Source organism: Mesoplodon bidens (genome assembly GCF_964165515.1).
Source record: "Mesoplodon bidens genome assembly, chromosome: 14".
Lineage (NCBI taxonomy): Eukaryota > Metazoa > Chordata > Mammalia > Artiodactyla > Ziphiidae > Mesoplodon > Mesoplodon bidens.
Window position 1 is genome coordinate 11,016,091 of NC_138170.1, and position 18,181 is coordinate 11,034,271.

Here is an 18,181-nt window from a genome sequence, read left to right on the forward strand (position 1 = left end):
ATACTGGCACGTAGTAGATGTCCAATTAATGATGAGTCAGCAAATAAAAACTGCCAGCAGATAACGAGGCCACGGTGTTTCTCGTTAAACAAAAACGAGAGATACAGAGTAGTCAGACTGGAATGGCCCCTCAAACCACTGAATCACTAGGGCTGGGCAGCCAGGAGATTAGTGTGTGTGTGTGTGTGTGTGTGTGTGTGTGTGTGTGTGTGTGTGTAAGAGAGAGAGAAAATGACAGGATAAGGGAGGGGGTGGTGACGGAGCCCGGGGTCTGTGTTCAGTGACACTGAGCTGCTGAAGCAGCGGGGCTGTTCTGGGCAGGAGACTGAGAGAAAGACATCAGTTGCCTCTTCTTTCTCCCTCCTGGATGATGGGGGAGGAGAGAGAACAGTGCAGCAGGCAGAAAGGAGAGGGGCCAGCAAGAGGGTGTGGGGTGACCCAGTCACTGAGGCATCCCCAGGGGCAGGGAGGCAGGCAGGCTTCTAGGAAGGCTGGTGTTGAATTTGAAACTGCCAAGTGAATCGCCATCCATCTTTCTTCAGTTCTCTCCCCAACTACTTCCATGCTTCAGTAAAGCACAACCCATGAATCAAGAGATGGGCAAGAGGAAAACGATGGGCTGAGTTTCATTTCTGGGTTGATGTAATGGAGCCAAGACAGCACACTGAAAACAGTACCAGGAAGCCGAGTGGCCATGGGGTACATTTTCCCCAGGGATCCCCCTAAATCCTAGGTTGGGCTTTAGAGGAATTCAAACTAAGTTTGTCCAAATCCCAGAGTACCATCTAATCCCTGCTGGCCTCTGGGTTACGTAGGGTAACCCACTGGCTAATAGCTGACTGTGTGTCTGCCTAATGACTGTGCGCTGGTTGAGCCCCGGGCTAAATTCAAGTTATACCTGAGACACCCCGCAACCCCTCCCTGCCATCAGGTGCTCTATTTGGGAGGATTTACTGGCAGTGCCCTGGACACACCACACTCTCTCATGCAGCCACTGCCTGCCCAGCACCCCTCCTCGGGTAGAGGGATGCCTGGCATATAAATTCCACAGCCAGACCCTCTCCCCTTGACCATGGACGTCAAAGGACACGACCCACCGTGCCGCTCATTGGGCTCTAAGGTGGATAGGCGGACAGAGCATCATAAAAGTTTCTCCATAGGGCAGGACAGCACCAATCCAGAGGCCTCTCAGGAAGCCTGGACGCTTTTCTGGTGTCCGAGGAAGAGCAGCACCTGTGAACTGACTCCCCGCGGACCCTGCTGCCTGCCCCGCCCCTCCTGCTTCTCCGTCCAGGCAGTGCCTGGCGTGGCCAACTCAGAGGCTGGTCACGGGGCTAGCACAGCTGTTGGAGACCTGACAGCTCCCATGGCAAAGGGGCAGCTTCCTCTTGGCTAGACTGTGTGGGGTGTGTGTGTGTGTGTGTGTGAGAGAGAGAGAGAGAGAGAGAGAGAGTCTTGAAGTCACAGAAATTAGTGGCCATTTCAAAATGTAACACTTGTACGTACTTTTCCATAAAATTAAAAGAGGGTAATGACATCTCCCGCCCACAAGCTAAGTAAACACAAGAAGAGATAAGCCTAATTGCCATGACAAAGTTCAAGTGGCTTTCAAGAAAGAAAGAATCCCACTTCATGGGCCCAGCTTCTGACTTTTGTCCACTCGCAGACTCCAGCCCCCTCCAAGCCCCACCGGACATCCCCTCTCCTCACTTTCCCTACTCAGATGAGCAACGTGGAGGCGTGAGAGGGGTGACAGCCTCTTGGTAGCCAGGATATGACTGCTATTTATTTGAGGCCAGGCACCTCTGCACTTGGATCTGATCCCAGGATGTCTGCAGTGCCAGTTTCCCCACTTCCTGGGTGTTTCAGGAGATGCCGTGTACCTCACTAGAGGCAGGGCTGCAGGAGGGGAAGGACTTGAGTTTGGGCCCAGCTCTTCTCGCTAACAGACGTGTGACCCTGGACAAATCATTCAACCTCACTGGGCCTCCACTTCCTTATCTATTAAATGGTCCTGACATTCTCTGCCTTGTGAAAGCCCTGTGTCAATCCAAGTCCTTCAGGAAAGTGAAGTCAGAGGGGATCAGAGCGCTTTGCATCTGCTTGTGTCAGGTGTCCAGAGGTATCTCCAGCCCAGGGCCAACTTTTATGTTTATCTCCTGACTTGGGGACAAGCTTCCTTCCCATCTCCCTGGGCCAGTGGTAATGTCTCCAGGTGCCCCAGCCTCAGCTCACTGCTTACTTCTCTGACTTACAATTCCTGCGGTGCTCCTGGCATCTGGGGATTTTTCTTTCTTTCCTGAGACCTCAGCTGTACATCAGAAAAGGCGTTGTGGTTCAAGCTGCACATTTGATGTGTCCTGAGGGAAGAATTTGTATCAGCTTCACTGGCTGTGTCATCAGTCCTGCAAGTCCTGTGTTTTTATCATGTGCTGTTTCAAATCTTTTTGGTGGGGGGACTTCCCTGGTGGTGCAGTGGATAAGACTCTGCGCTCCCAATGCAGGGAGCCTGGGTTCGATCCCTGGACAGGGAACTAGATCCCACATGTATGCTGCAACTAAGAGTTCGCATGCCACAACTGAGGAGGCTGCATGCCGCGGCTAAGGAGCCCACGTGCTGCAACCAAGGAGCCGGCGAGCTGCAACCAGAGGAGACCTGGAGCTGCAACTAAGGAGCCTGTGAGCTGTAACTAAGGAGCCCACTTGCTGCAACTAAGACCTGGTGCAACCAAATAAATAAATAAATATTAAAAAAAATCTTTTTGGTGGAATTTCAGGATGTACATCCTTTGATGAAAACTTTTAAAAGACATTCTTAAGCCTTGCTTTTCATATGCTTATTCTGTCTTTTCAATCATTGTAAATTCCTTCAAGAATCCCCCCCTTTAAAAACTGTCCAGTACCTAGAATGGGATCTGCCTTAAAACCACTCAATGTCTTTGGCCTTTTAGAGGTCTGCCTCCTTGAAGAAGCCACGGGGGGACAAAAGGACAAATATGCCAAACAAGAATTGTGGGCTGTGGTTTGCCCTGTAAAGGGAATCACACTTACACAGACTATACTGAAAAACGTATTCAACAAAATTTCCCTTTACACCGTAACTTTTAGGAATATCCCTATTGTGTAAAGTGAGACTTTCCTGTGATTTCCTTTGGGCCCCCCAGTGAGTTCTCCTTTACTGTGACACGGTAGAGTAGAAAATCCTGTGGATTACGTGGCAGGTAGTGGCACTAACTTGAGGGCTGATGTAATCACGGAAGAACTCAAAACTTATCTGCAAGGCTGGTCCGTAAGTCTCCTGTGATGGCTGTAAAAGCTAATCATGTTTGCTTGTCCTGTGTCCCTGTGTCCTTATGTTCCTTGCCCTCTGAGGGTTGGAGGCTTCCAGTTGGCTTCAAAGTCAGCCTGGCACTTCCAAGAGAAATCTCTCTCCAGCAACCCTTGGCCAGCTAGCCACCCCGACCCTGCAGCCCTGCATTCTCTCTGCCTTAGAGTCATGAATCATCAGCCCTTTAGAGCCAGAATGGTCACTCCACTGACATCCCTCAAGGCTCAGCTCCACAGTCCCTCTCCATATAGCCCTCCTGGGGGTTCTGTTCCTCTAGATTGACATCCCCAATCATCACTTCTATTTGATTCTATGAATTCTATTACATTAAGAGTGATAAAATGTAGCTTCCACTAATTGACTACTAAGTAGGTGCTTTCTCTGAAAATTCTTCCTGAATTCTCAAAGCAATACTCTAAGGTAAGCATTATTATCCCCATTTTTCAGGAGAGAAGACTAAGGTAAGAAGAGGTTAGTAATGGCTACCCAAATAGGAAGTTGACAAATAGGAGCTTGAACCCCGTCTGCTGGACCCAAAGCTTATGGTTTTGACTTTTGTTTTTTCCAGATTATAATTTTTAAAGGTATATCTTGGTTATTCTGATGAAAATTCTTCTAAACCAGAGCTTAGCATTACACTCTCCATGGAGCATGGGTCTAGAAAATGTTGACAAGACAATAGTCCAGGTGCTATTGACCTCTTGAGTCATTGATGGTTGGGTTACTGTTGGCTTAGAAATGTCCTGTTACTCTAGGTCAAATAACTGGACAGTCCACGTGCATGAAGACTGATCTTGAAGAAATGAAAGGTCCTGAAGTGGCTTCTGAGCCCTTGTCCAGTAGAGGTGCCGGGCAAAGCATATTTTATTGAATTCTAATTCTTTAAAGCTAGTATCTGCTGTTCTTCCTGTATTGGATTTACTGGAATATCCAATTTGGGCCACTCTGTAAGCACTCACCTGGTGCTTCATGGTGATTGCATGCATCCTTCTGTTCCCTCCTCCAGGGTAGACTTTCCCCAGCCTCGGATCCCACCAAAGCCACAGGCATCAGATAATTCATCTTCTTCTTGACTATTCACTCAACAAGCAATACTCTGACCTACTGTGTGAAGTTCCTGCAGGGGTTATATTTTGAATCTACAAAGGAACTCCCTGTCTAGTAAAGAGCGTGAAGAGAGTCAAAGCTGCCCTTTGAATGGCATGAAGTTTAAATAATACTTCAAAATGTAGTGGATGATTGAATTAAGAGTAAGAAGTAATTTTTTAAAAATATTTATTTATTTATTTATTTTTATTTGGTTGCACCGGGTCTTAGTTACGGCAGGCGGGATCCTTAGTTGTGACATGCATGTGGGATTGCGTTCCCTGACCAGGGATTGAACCCAGGCCCCCTGTATTGGGAGCACGGCGTCTTAACCACTGCATCAGCAGAGAAGTCCCAAGAAGGGATTTTCTGGTCAGGGAAGGAATCAGGATAGTTTCATGAATAGAGAACAAAAAAACATACTGTTGTTGAAGAAAGGCATGTCATTTGGGGAGGAAGGAGAGGGAGGAGGGTGGAAGAGTCTGTGTAGGGGAACCGCAGATGGGAGCTGGAGAGGGAGGCCACAACCAGATGGTGATGGGGAGGCTGGACTGTATTCCCTAGCCTATAGTTTCCCAAAATGGGGTATATATCAATACAAGAGATGATTTTAGATGGGATATAGGTGGACAGTTTACATATTAATAGTTTTGCAGTTAGTCGAACATGTGTTAGAAAAATATACATCAACTTATGACCTCATGAATATTATTGCCTTGGATAAGGTCAGGTTGCTTTTTTTAAGGAGGCATTTAGAGACAAATAGTACATAACTAATAGTACAGGAGTCCAGGATGGAGAACAGATATTACCCTAGGTATTTCAAATGCAGGAATTGAATATGGGAGATTGGTTACCAAGGTGATGGAAGAGCTGGAAGAGCAAAAGGGAATTCGAAGCTGCTGATGCCTCTGGGCTGGAACCCAGGGGTCTACACCTGGTTCTACAATGTTGGAAATTGCTGGTACCTTCAGTTCTGGATCCACCTTGACCAGCCTGCTGGAATCTAGAGCCACTGCACTCCTGCTGCCACAGCAGCAACCACGAAAACTTCAAGTAACTGCTGCAGAAGGAAGAGTGTCTCCTCCTGCTGATTTCCAGTTGCCCTCTGGTTGGGTGATTGCCATAGCTTACGTCCTAACAGAAAAGCAGCTGGCAAAGGAGTTCAGAAAATATTATTTGTAGACTCCAGCCCCCAAAACACAGAGGCGAGTGGTGAGGTGGGGGGAAGGGGCCAAGAGACACAGGCAAAAAAAAAAAAAAAATTCCGGGCACAGGACATAAGGAGATGTGACATCAATGAAGTAGGGACGCTGACATGGTAGTGACAAAATGTTAGCTATTGCTATGCTAGGTGACGGAAAGCCAGCCGAAGTTCTTAAGCAGAGGAATGATAATCAGATTCGTGATTTTGGAAGATGACTCTCTAGGTAGCGTGAAAGACGGGCTGGATGGAGAGAGAGATGGAGGTGGAGAAATTGGTTAGGAAACTCCTGCAAAAAATTCTGGCAGGACAGGAGAGGAGCTGAACTTGGAAGGAGGTGAGAGTGTATGATTGGAGAGCTATTCTGTGATTGTAACTGGGGATCCATTAAAGGTGGGTGGGAGGGAATGGGAGGAGTTGAAGATGCTCCTGGAAGCCCCAGTTTGGGTTACCATGGCGATGTTAACGCCATCCACACAGGTGGGAGATGTAGGGAGAAGACAGTCATCTTTGCCCCTTCCCTTTCCCCTCCTCCTAGCTGGAAGTCTTTCCTCCTCACTCTGAACTCTAGTCACTATGCCTCTCTTACTGTTTGTACCACTCTATCTTACAACCTCTCCTAGTTTTATGTCTTCTTTTCCCTCTGATGACAAGGTGCTCAGTAGCAGGGTTCAAGTATACATCCTTGTCTCTGCTAACGGGCTTTCATGGTCTCTGGCACAGAGTCAGGGTCAGTAAATGTTTGATGAAAGAAGCAATGGCTGTCATAATGTAAAGATGGCTATTTGTGTACCTGGGTGCCATGCTTTCTCCTCTCCTCCCCACCCTTCTTCAATTCCTACTAGATTGTTTGCTGATAGCCACATGTCCATGGTGCCTTTAAAATCCCGAGGGCAAAACCCAGCGTCTATGTCAACAACTTAACAGAAACAGCCAAAGCCAGATGAAAGGTCTTTAGCAGAGTTCATTCAGGCTTCATTGTCACTTGACCGCTGTGTCAGGCTCCCCTAACTGATAGTATTCCCTGGTTTCATATATGTATTATGGGCTCAGTAAATCCTGATTAAACTTTAAAATGTAGTCCCTTCTCACTTCAAGGGTCTGTGGCCTGGAATATCCTTAACCCAGGAATCTGAACTTATTTGGTTCTTGAAGGAATAGCCTCCACAGTGATACTCTCTTTGTAGTGTTATTTAATATAATCCTCCCTCCCCAGAAAAGGGGATGGGAAGAGGATAATCAAAATATCCACCAGTCCAGAATTGATTACGTAGATTATGGTCCATCTGTGACTTGAATTCCTGTGTAGCCATGAACAAGAGTGAATAAATTCTGTTCTGGAAATATTTTCAAAGATGTATTGTTAAGGTAATAAAAGGTAGTTATAGAAAAAATGTATAAGATGATTTCACTTAAATTTTAGAATCCTAATAACCTTGGTTATACATGTACATGCACCCACATGTGTGTCGAGAAAGTCTGGAATGAATTGTCCATCCCAGACAGTTCACAGTGGTGACCTCTGAAGAAAGCAGTGGGAAGGGAGAGAGTAGTGGAAAGGTACTTTTTACTTATTTTTATTTGTTTTTATTTACTGTCTGATTAACAACCAGTCAGTCGATTGACTGATCAACTGGGTAAAATGAGACAGTCATTGCCATGTGAGAAATACTCAGCTCAGTCTTTCCCTCTGTAGAGAAGGAGGTCCTGGCTCCCGCCCGAGGCGATGAAAACAGCTGATGCCCAGCCACTCCCAGATCTAGACCACAGCCGGTGTCTTCCTAGACTCACAGCTGCACTGCTGCAGGGTCAGCCGGTTCCTCCAGCGTGTCCTTGGCTGTTACAGCTACACATGGCTAATACTGAACACTCACTGTTACGAAGCACGTTTAAGTGAATTACCCCATTTACACAATACATTAAAACCTATTTTAGAGACGAATGCTCTGAGGCAGAGAGGAGTAAAGAAACTTATTCAAGCTCTCCCAGGGGAGAATAGAGAAGCCAGGATTCAAACCCATGGAGCCATCCCTGACAATGACATGGATGAGTCTGGACCCATCCCTATCAATGACATCAGTGCAAGATGGGAAGTCAGATTTGATGATATTTCCCAGGCACATCATGATCCACAGGGATTTGTACTCACCAAATGCGTAGGAAATGTGTCTGGAAGTCAGAGAAGATGGATCCATTAATGTCAAAACCATTCTGATCTCCTTATTAATACTGGACCTAGGAGTGACTCCACTTAGGAGAAGCCACTGTCACACCTTCGTCAGGATGTTTCCCACAAATGTGTAAACTCTCTAAACTGCTTCATAATAAATGGTATCCCATCAAATGCCCTGTAGAGTTTTTGAGCCTGCCAAGATCTCAAAGAGCGGTAGGTTCCAAGAAGTAACCCCGAGCTATTTCGCAGCACCACCAACAGGTACCAGGATACCCAAGGCTCCGTTCAGTCTGAGGCTAAAGGGGAAATCCTGGGGCTCCCCGAACTATCATCTTTCCCCTCATGCTTCAAACTCTGGTTGAATTATTAAAACTTTGAATATTGTGGGATTTTGACTCAGCAGTAAAGTTCTCTCCAAACACAAAACGGTAAAATTTCTACTGCTTACTTTCAGTCTATGGATCTATGATTGGGAGGATTTCAACTTTTAGGAAACAGTAATCATAATATTAAATTAGAGGTACAATGATAAAATCAGACATGAAGCTTTTGGGTTTGTAATGACATTTTTATTTCTGTTTTGTTTATTACTTGTAAGTTTCTTGAGGGCAGGGACTGTATTTTTATGTGCATCTTTGGAGCTTTGCAAAGTTGCTGCGGGTAGAAGACACTCAGGACATGCTTGTTGAATGGCTGAGTGAACAGATAAGAACAAAACAAGTGCTGCAAATTTTGTCTGCAAACAACTCTTTCTAGCATTTGAGTCCTGGTAAGGTCCTTGTTACACAGGGGAACAATGCCTTGCACAGAGTGAAGATGAGAGGGTAAGTAGAGCTCTGTGAGAAAGGGCCTGGAGTCTGTTTAGCAATATCCTTATAAGCATTTCATAGAAACTCTAAAGCCCACTAACCTTAGAAAGTAGTGCAGGAAGAACAGCGTTCCATGACGCAGGCAGAGCTCACAAAATGCACATCGTCCATTGAAAGCAGGAGTGAGACCAGTCCCTCCATCTGCTGATAGGTGTGTGTATGTGGGTGGGTGTGTGCGTGTGCGTGCATTTTTTTTAAAAAATAATTAATTATTTATTTTTAGCTGTGTTGGGTGTTCGTTGCTGTGCGTGGGCTTTTCTCTAGTTGCCGCGACAGGGGGCTACTCGTTGTGGTGCACGGGCTTCTCATTGCGGTGGCTTCTCTTGTTGCGGAGCACGGGCTCTAGGTGCACAGGCTTCAGTAGTTGTGGCTTGTGGACTCTAGAGCACAGACTCAGTAGTTGTGGCATACGGGCTTAGTTGCTCCGCGGAATGTGGGATCTTCCCCGACTAGGGATCGAACCCGTGTCCCTTGCATTGGCAGGTGGATTCTTAACCACTGTGCCACCAGGGAAGTCCAGGGGGGTGCATTTTAAATCACAAGTCCAGCTCTGACCCAAATCCCTCCTTTGACCAAGCTTTTGACAATTTGGTTAAATTTCAACTAAATATTTGACAGAACGACTTCTCTGTAACTCAGGGCATTGAAGTCTGTCAGCCTTCTTTGGCTGTCTTTGCTGAAAATAGCTCTTATGGGAGCTGTTTTCCAAGGTAAGTACAAAGCTCTCCAAGGAAACCCTGGTGTCCTGAGAAAGGGCAGGATTAGCCATGATAAGTGGGATTCAAACTGTTTTTTGTTTTTTTTCCACAAAGAGGTGTGGATCAAGATTCGACTAGTCAAGTGACTCCTTTCCCCAATAGGCCCAGTGGACAGACTCTTGACCCTGGTTTTGGTTGATGTTTTTCATTATAGCTGGGGAGACTGATTCTAAGGAACTCCAAGTTTCCAAAGGCTAGGATAAAATGCCGAATTTTATCCTGCACAGCATAGCTTATCAAGACTTACTTATTCCCAACCACCTTTTGGGCAGACATGGTGTACACTGCAACTCCCATTTCACCAGAGAGAAAACTGAGACTCAGAGAGGGAAAGCATCTTGTCTGAGACCACACAGCAGAGAAAGCAGACCTTCTGAGAGCAATCCTCAAACTGTCTCCGCTATGCCAGGGAAGCCTCCCTTCACGTTTTCATCCTACATGCAAAGCGAGGTGTGTATTTTAATGAAGTATTTGTACTCAGAATTTGGAAATTGCTCTTTTAGTTCATTACTAGTAAGTTTGGTTACTAGACCAGAGAAGTAGAGAAATCAATGTCTTGCACATTGCAGGTGCTAAATAACTCTTTATAGAATGAATGAATGAGGTTGTAATTCTGTCTCAGAAGCCCTCTGCTGCAGCAGCAGAGACCCCTGGCCTTTCCTATTAGCTCACTCAGGCCCAGGCTGAGCCCAGGCAGGAGCTGCCTGGGGAGGGGGTGGGCTTCTTTGCTCTCAGAGTCTGGGTGCACCCCAGTCACCGTCGCTTCTCAGCCACTGAGCCTCACTGGGCTGGAGCTCTTGGTGCTGTGCTGAGTGCCAGGCCCCTGCCCTGCTCCCCAGCACTGAGCCTCTAAGGTGGCAAGTGGTTTTCAGCCTTGTTTTCTGAGTCTGCCCACAAGTGGCCCACACCACCCTGCCCTGTTTCTAGCTAAGCCACCCCTTTTCCCCACCCTCCGGAGTGCACATCAGGAGAAAGTGATGGGTGTCACATAACAGGGAAAGAAGTTTGAATCCATGTTACACAAGAGAGAGTGAGAGAGAGGAGAAAAAAGGAAATTGTCAACAAACTTCTGTACTTCATTAGTAAAGCGTAACCCATGGCACTACTGGGCAAGGCTCTGTGGATGAGGTGGAATACGGTTGCTGGATCCCCAGAGCACGCTGGGATCTCTCCAGGGGGCTCCCTTTCCCACCTTCTCCATCCCCTTTGGAAAGACCCCTTCTTGACCCTTGAGTTGCCTACTATTCTCTCCATTCAAGTCTATCAGCAATCACACACCTTGGCCTTGATCCTGGCATCCGGAGAACCCCCTGGCACTCAAGTGGGTGTAATAAGACTGCCTCACAGTGTACTTTGAACCATTCACAGACTCAAACTGTCACGTACGGTTTATGGCTGCCAGTCATCTTCCGTGAGTCTTGGGGAGGGTCCTGGCCTCCACTCTCCGCTCTCAGTCTCTTCAGTGAGCGTAAGAAATTGTTACTGAACCAAAACTTGGGTCCACGTGCTGTGTGCAGTAAAGCTAATCTACTGACACCGGGTTGCGGTGAAGACAAGTGCAGTGTTTGTTGCAGGGTGTCATACAACGAGTCTGGAACAGCTAATGCTCAAAATGCCCGAGCTCCCCAATGGGTTTCAGCAAAGCATTTTTTTTTTTTTTTTTTTTTGCAGTACGTGGGCCTCTCACTGCTGCGGCCTCTCCCGTTGCGGAGCACAGGCTCCGGACACGCAGGCTCAGCGGCCATGGCTCACGGGCCCAGCCGCTCCGCGGCATGTGGGATCCTCCCAGACCGGGGCACGAACCCGTGTCCCCTGCATCGGCAGGCGGACTCTCAACCACTGCGCCACCAGGGAAGCCCTGCCATGCTTATCGATGCAGCAGACACTTTGGGTGGATTCCTAACATCCATCTCCACCCACTTCCTTGCTAACAAAGCTCCAACCTTGTTCAGATGGTGTTGTGTTTTCTCCTACTTGCAGTTCTGGGCCTGTATGATAAATCATGTACTTTTTGTATCTATGTCTATATCAGTCTAGAGAGAAGTGTCATCTTTATAACATCAAGTCATCTCATCAAGCACACGTCTTTTTTTTTTTTTGGCTGCACTGTGTGGCTTGTGGGATCTTAGTTCCTTGACCAGGGATTGAACCCAGGCCCTGGCAGTGAAAGCACCGAGTCCTAACCACTGGACCACCAGGGAATTCCCAAGTGCACATCCTCTCACATTCTTTCAGTAGGGTTCAAAAATTTCCCCACATAGGTGTCATGTGTTTTACAAAGTTAATTCCTAGATATTTTATAGGTTTTGCTGATATTATAGGTGCTATCATATTTCCTCATTGATTACTCCTGATAGAGAGAATTTATTATTTTAATTAATTAATTAGGTTGATGGAAATCAACCTTGCTGAACTATTTTATACTAGGAGATTATTTTAACAGTTTTAAATGTACTATTTGGTAAGTTTGATGTATGCATGAGCCCCTAAAACCATCACCACAATCAAGGTAATAAACCTATTCATCACAGTCTAAAGTGTCCTTATGCCCCACTATAATTCTTCCCTCCCACACCTTACCGCCTAAGTGCCCTTATCCCTGAGTAACCTCTGATCTCCTATCTGTCACGATGGATTAGTTTGAGATTTCTAAAATTTTATATAAATGAAATCATATCATATATACTCTTTTTTTTGTCTGACATTTCACTTAGCATAATTATCTTGTGATTCATCCATGTTTTCAATGGTTTATTACTGCTATTGCTGAGTAGTATTTCATGTATGGATATAATCTAGTTTATTTATTCATCAGTGATAGGTCATTTCCAGGTTTTGAGTGTGACAAGAAAACTACCATGAACATTTCTGTTCAAGTCTTTGTGTAGACATAGGCTTTCATTTATTTTGGATGGATATCTAGGAGTGGAATGTTTAGATCATATATGTAGGTGTATTTTTAGCTTTGTGAGAAACTGCCAAATTGTTGTTCCAAAGTGGTTGTGACTATTAATTTTGTGGGTCGACTTGGCTAGGCCACAGTACCCTGATATTTGGTACAATACCAGTCTATATGTTGCTATGAAGGTATTTTTAGAGGAGATTAACATTAAAATCAGTGGACTTTGAGCAAAGGAGAGCCTCCTCATAATGTGGATGAGCTTCATCTAATTAGTTGAATTTTCTAACATCTCATAGTATGTTTAGCTCCATATTTCAATTTTAAAAGAAAAAAGACTGAGGACCCGAAGAAAGAGTGAGTGCAAAAGATTTTAAGTTTCATTAGGTCCCATTTGTTTATTTTTGTTTTTATTTCCATTTCTCTAGATGGTGGGTCAAAAAGGATCTTGCTGTGATGTATGTCATAGAGTGTTCTGCCTATGTTTTCCTCTAAGAGTTTGATAGTGTCTGGCCTTACATTTAGGTCTTTAATCCATTTTGAGTTTATTTTTTGTGTATGGTGTTAGGGAGTGTTCTAATTTCATTCTTTTACATGTAGCTGTCCAGTTTTCCCAGCACCACTTACTGAAGAGGCTGTCTTTTCTCCATTATATATTCTTGCCTCCTTCATCAAAGATAAGGTGACCATATGTGCATGGGTTTATCTCTGGGTTTTCTATCCTGTTCCATTGATCTATGTTTCTGTTTTTGTGCCAGTACCATAATGTCTTGATTATTGTAGTTTTGTAGTACAATCTGAAGTCCAGGAGCCTGATTCCTCCAGCTCTGTTTTTCTTTCTCAAGATTGCTTTGGCTGGGCTTCCCTGGTGGCGCAGTGGTTGAGAGTCCACCTGCCAATGCAGGGGACACGGGTTCGTGCCTTGGTCCGGGAAGATCCCACATGCCGCGGAGTGGCTGGGCCTGTGAGCCATGGCCGCTGAGCCTGTGTGTCCAGAGCCTGTGCTCTACAACGGGAGGGGCCACAACAGTGAGAGGCCTGAGTACCGCAAAAAAAAAAAGATTGCTTTGGCTATTCGAGGTCTCTTGTGTTTCCATACAAATTTTGCAATTTTTTGTTCTAGTTCTGTGAAAAACGCCATTGGCAGTTTGATAGGGATTGCACTGAATCTGTAGATCGCTTTGGGTAGTACAGTCATTTTCACAGTGTTGATTCTTCCAATCCAAGAACATGGTATATCTCTCCATCTGTTTGTATCATCTTGAATTTCTTTCATCAGTGTCTTATAGTTTTCTGCATACAGGTTTTTTGTCTCCTTAGGCAGGTTTATTCGTAGGTATTTTATTCTTTTTGTTGCAATGGTAAATGGAAGTGTTTCCTTAATTTCTCTTTCAGACTTTTCATCATTAGTGTATAGGAATGCAGGAGATTTCTGTGCATTAATTTTGTATCCTGCTACTTCACCAAATTCACTGATTAACTCTAGTAGTTTTCTGGTAGCATCTTTATGATTCTTTATGTATAGTATCATGTCATCTGCAAACAGTGACAGCTTTACCTCTTCTTTTCTGATTTGGATTCCTTTTATTTCTTTTTCTTCTCTGATTGCTGTGGCTAAAACTTCCAAAACTATGTTGAATAATAGCGGTGAGAGTGGAAACCTTGTCTTGTTCCTGATCTTAGTGGAAATGCTTTCAGTTTTTCACCACTGAGGGCGATGTTGGCTGTGGGTTTGTCATATATGGCCTCTATTATGTTGAGGTAGGTTCCCTCTATGCCTACTTTCTGGAGGATTTTTAACATAAATGGGTGTTGAATTCTGTCGAAAACTTTTTTTGCATCTACTGAGATGATCATATGGTTTTTCTCCTTCAATTTGTTAATATGGTTTATCACATTGATTGATTTGCATGTACTGAAGAATCCTTGCATTACCTGGATAAATCCCACTTGATCATGGTGTATGATCCTTTTAATGTGCTGTTGGATTCTGTCTGCTAGTATTCTGTTGAGGATTTTTGCATCTATGTTCATCAGAGACACTGGCCTGTTGTTTTCTTTTTTTGTGACATCGTTGTCTGGTTTTGGTATCAGGGTGATGGTGGCCTCGTAGAATGAGTTTGGGAGTGTTCCTCCCTCTGCTATATTTTGGAAGAGTTTGAGAAGGATAGGTGTTACCTCTTCCTTAAATGTTTGATAGAATTCGCCTGTGAAGCCATCTGGTCCTTGGCTTTTGTTTGTTGGAAGATTTTTAATCACAGTTTCAATTTCAGCGCTTGTGATTGGTCTGTTTATATTTTCTATTTCTTCGTGGTTCAGTCTCAGAAGGTTGTGCTTTTCTAAGAATTTGTCCATTTCTTCCAGGTTGTCCATTTTATTGGCATATTTGCTTGTAATAATCTCTCATGATTCTTTGTATTTCTTTTTTTTTTTTTTTTTTTTTTTTTTTTTGCGGTACACGGGCCTCTCACTGTTGTGGCCTCTCCCGTTGCGGAGCACAGGCTCCGGATGCGCAGGCTCAGCGGCCACGGCTCACGGGCCCAGCCGCTCCGCGGCACGTGGGATCTTCCCAGACTGGGGCACGAACCCGTGTCCCCTGCATCGGCAGGCGGACTCTCCACCACTGCGCCACCAGGGAAGCCCCGATTCTTTGTATTTCTGCAGTGTCAGTTGTTACTTCTCCTTTTTTGTTTCTAATTCTATTGATTTGAGTCTTCTCCCTTTTTTCTTGATGAGTCTGGCTAAGGGTTTATCAATTTTGTTTATCTTCTCAAAGAACCAGATTCTAGTTTTATTGATTTTTGCTATCATTTCCTTCATTTCTTTTTCATTTATTTCTTATCTGATCTTTATGATTGCTTTCCTTCTGCCAACTTCGGGGGTTTTTTTTGTTCTTCTTTCTTTAATTGCGTTAGGTGTAAGTTTAGGTTGTTTATGTGAGATTTTTCTTGTTTCTTGAGGTGGGATTGTATTGTTATAAACTTCCCTCTTAGAACTGCTTTTGCTGCATTCTATAGGTTTTGGGTCATTTTGTTTTCATTGTCAATTGTCTCTAGGTATTTTTTGATCTCCTCTTTGATATCTTCAGTGATCTCTTGGTTATTTCATAGTGTATTGTTTAGCCTCCATTTGTTTGTATTTTTTATAGACTTTGTCCTGTAACTGATATCTAGTCTCATAGCATTGTGGTCGGAAAAGATACTTGATACAATTTCAATTTTCTTAAATTTACCAAGACTTGATTTGTGACCCAAGATATGATGTATCCTGGAGAGTGTTCCATGAGCACTTGAGAAGAAAGTGTATTCTGTTGTTTTTGGATGGAATGTCCTATAAATATCAATTAAGTCCATCTTGTTTAATGTATCATTTAAAGCTTGTGTTTCCTTATTTATTTTCATTTTGGATGATCTGTCCACTGGTGAAAGTGGGGTGTTAAAGTCCCCTATTATGACTGTGTTACTGTCGATTTCCCCTTTTATGGCTGTTAGCATTTGCCTTATGTATTGAGGTGCTCCTATGTTGGGTGCATAAATATTTACAATTGTTATATATTCTTCTTGGATTGATTCCTTGATCATTATGTAGTGTCCTTCTTTGTCTCTTGTAATAGTCTTTATTTTAAGTCTATTTTGTCTGATATGAGAATTGCTACTCCAGCTTTCTTTTGATTTCTGTTTGCATGGAACATACTTTTCCATCCCCTCACTTTCAGTCTGTATGTGTCCCTAGGTCTGAAGTGGGTCTCTTGTAGATGGCATATGTATAGGTCTTGTGTTTGTATCCATTCAGCCAGTTTACGTCTTTTGGTGGGAGCATTTAATCCATTTACATTTAAGGTAATTATCGATACGTATGTTCCTATTACCATTTTCTTAATTGTTTTGGCTTTGTTATTGTAGGTCTTCCTCTTCTCTTGTGTTTCCTTCCTAGAGAAGTTCCTTTAGTGTTTGTTGTAAAGCTGGTTTGGTGGTGCTGAATTCTCTTAGCTTTTGCTTATCTGTAAAGGTTTTAATTTCTCTGTTGAATCTGAATGAGATCCTTGCTGGGTAGAGTAATCTTGGTTGTAAGTTTTCCCTTTCATCACTTTAAATATGTCCTGACACTCCCTTCTGGCTTGCAGAGTTTCTGCTGAAAGCTCTTAACCTTATGGGGATTCCCTTGTATGTTATTTGTTGCTTTTCCCTTGCTGCTTTTAATATTTTTTCTTTGATTTTAATTTTTGATAGTTTGATTAATATGTGTCTCGGCATGTTTCTCCTTGGATTTATCCTGTATGGGACTCTCTGTGCTTCCTGGACTTGATTGACTATTTCCTTTCCCATATTAGGGAAGTTTTCAACTATAGTCTCTTCAAATATTTTCTCAGTCCCTTTCTTTTTCTCTTCTTCTTCTGGGACCCCTATAATTAGAATATTGGTGTGTTTAATGTTGTTCCAGAGATCTCTGATGCTGTCCTCAATTCTTTTCATTGTTTTTTCTTTATTCTGCTCTGCAGTAGTTATTTCCACTATCTTATCTTCCAGGTCACTTATCCGTTCTTCTGTCTCAGGTATCCTGCTATTGATTCCTTCTAGAGAATTTTAAATGTCATTTATTGTGTTGTTCATCATTGTTTGTTTGCTCTTTAGTTCTTCTAGTTCCTTGTTAAATGTTTCTTTTATTTTCTCCATTCTATTTCAAGATTTTGGATCATCTTTACTATCATTACTCTGAATTCTTTTTCAGGTAGACTGCCTATCTCCTCTATATTTATTTGGTCTGAGGGTTTTTTATCTTGCTCCTTCATCTGCTGTGTATTTCTTTGTCTTCTCATTTTGTGTTTGGGGTCTCCTTTTTGCAGGCTGCAGGTTCGTAGTTCCCGTTGTTTTTGGTGTCTGCCCCCAGTGGCTAGTGTTGGTTCAGTGGGTTGTGTAGGCTTCCTGGTGGAGGGGACTGGTGCCTGTGTTTTGGTGGATGAGACTAGATCTTGTCTTTCTGGTGGGCAGGACCATGTCCAGTGGTGTGTTTTGGGGTGTCTGTGACCTTATTATGATTTTAGGCAGCCTCTCTGCTAATGAGAGGGGTTGTGTTCCTGTCTTACTAGTTGTTTGGCATGGGGTGTCCAGCACTGGAGCTTGCTGGTTGTTGAGTGGAGCTGGGTCTTAGCACTGAGATGGCGATCTCTGGGAGAGCTCTTGCCGATAGATTCTACGTGGGGCCGGTAGGTCTCCAATGGATCAATGTCCTGAACTTGGCTCTCCCAGCTCAGAGGCTCAGTCCTGACACCCAGCTGGAGCACCGGCACCCTGTCAGCCACACAGCCGTGTACACGGGGAATTTCTTGCCTTTTGGGAAGTCTGAGGTCTTCTGCCAGCATTCAGTAGGTGTTCTGTAGGAGTTGTTCCACATGTAGATGTATTTTTGATGTATTTGTGGGGAGGAAGGTGATCTCCACGTCTTACTCCTCCGCCACCTTGAAGGTCCCCCTCTCATTCCTTTTTTAGCTTTAGATATTATCAATGACTCATTATCATGGAAGATTAGGATCATGAGGCTTATTTGGTGGTTTTCAGGTGTGCAGCTGGGCACACCTCTGTCGTCTTGCTGTCAGGGAATGCCCCAGACGTACCCCATATCACCTGCCACAGAAAGTCCAACCTCTCCTCACTGGGTGGAGAGTGGGTGGGACACTCAAAAGTGATAGAAGGTGGTCCCAGCTGGGGATCATGAAAAGAGTTTAAGTATAACATCACCAATCTGTACACCGGGTACCTGGCCAGGAGGTAGGGGGGACACAGTAAGAAAAAATAATTCTCATGGCAAAATTCTAGTTTTGCCAATTTTCTAGGAAAACATCAGGCAGTAATTTCCAGTCTACCATG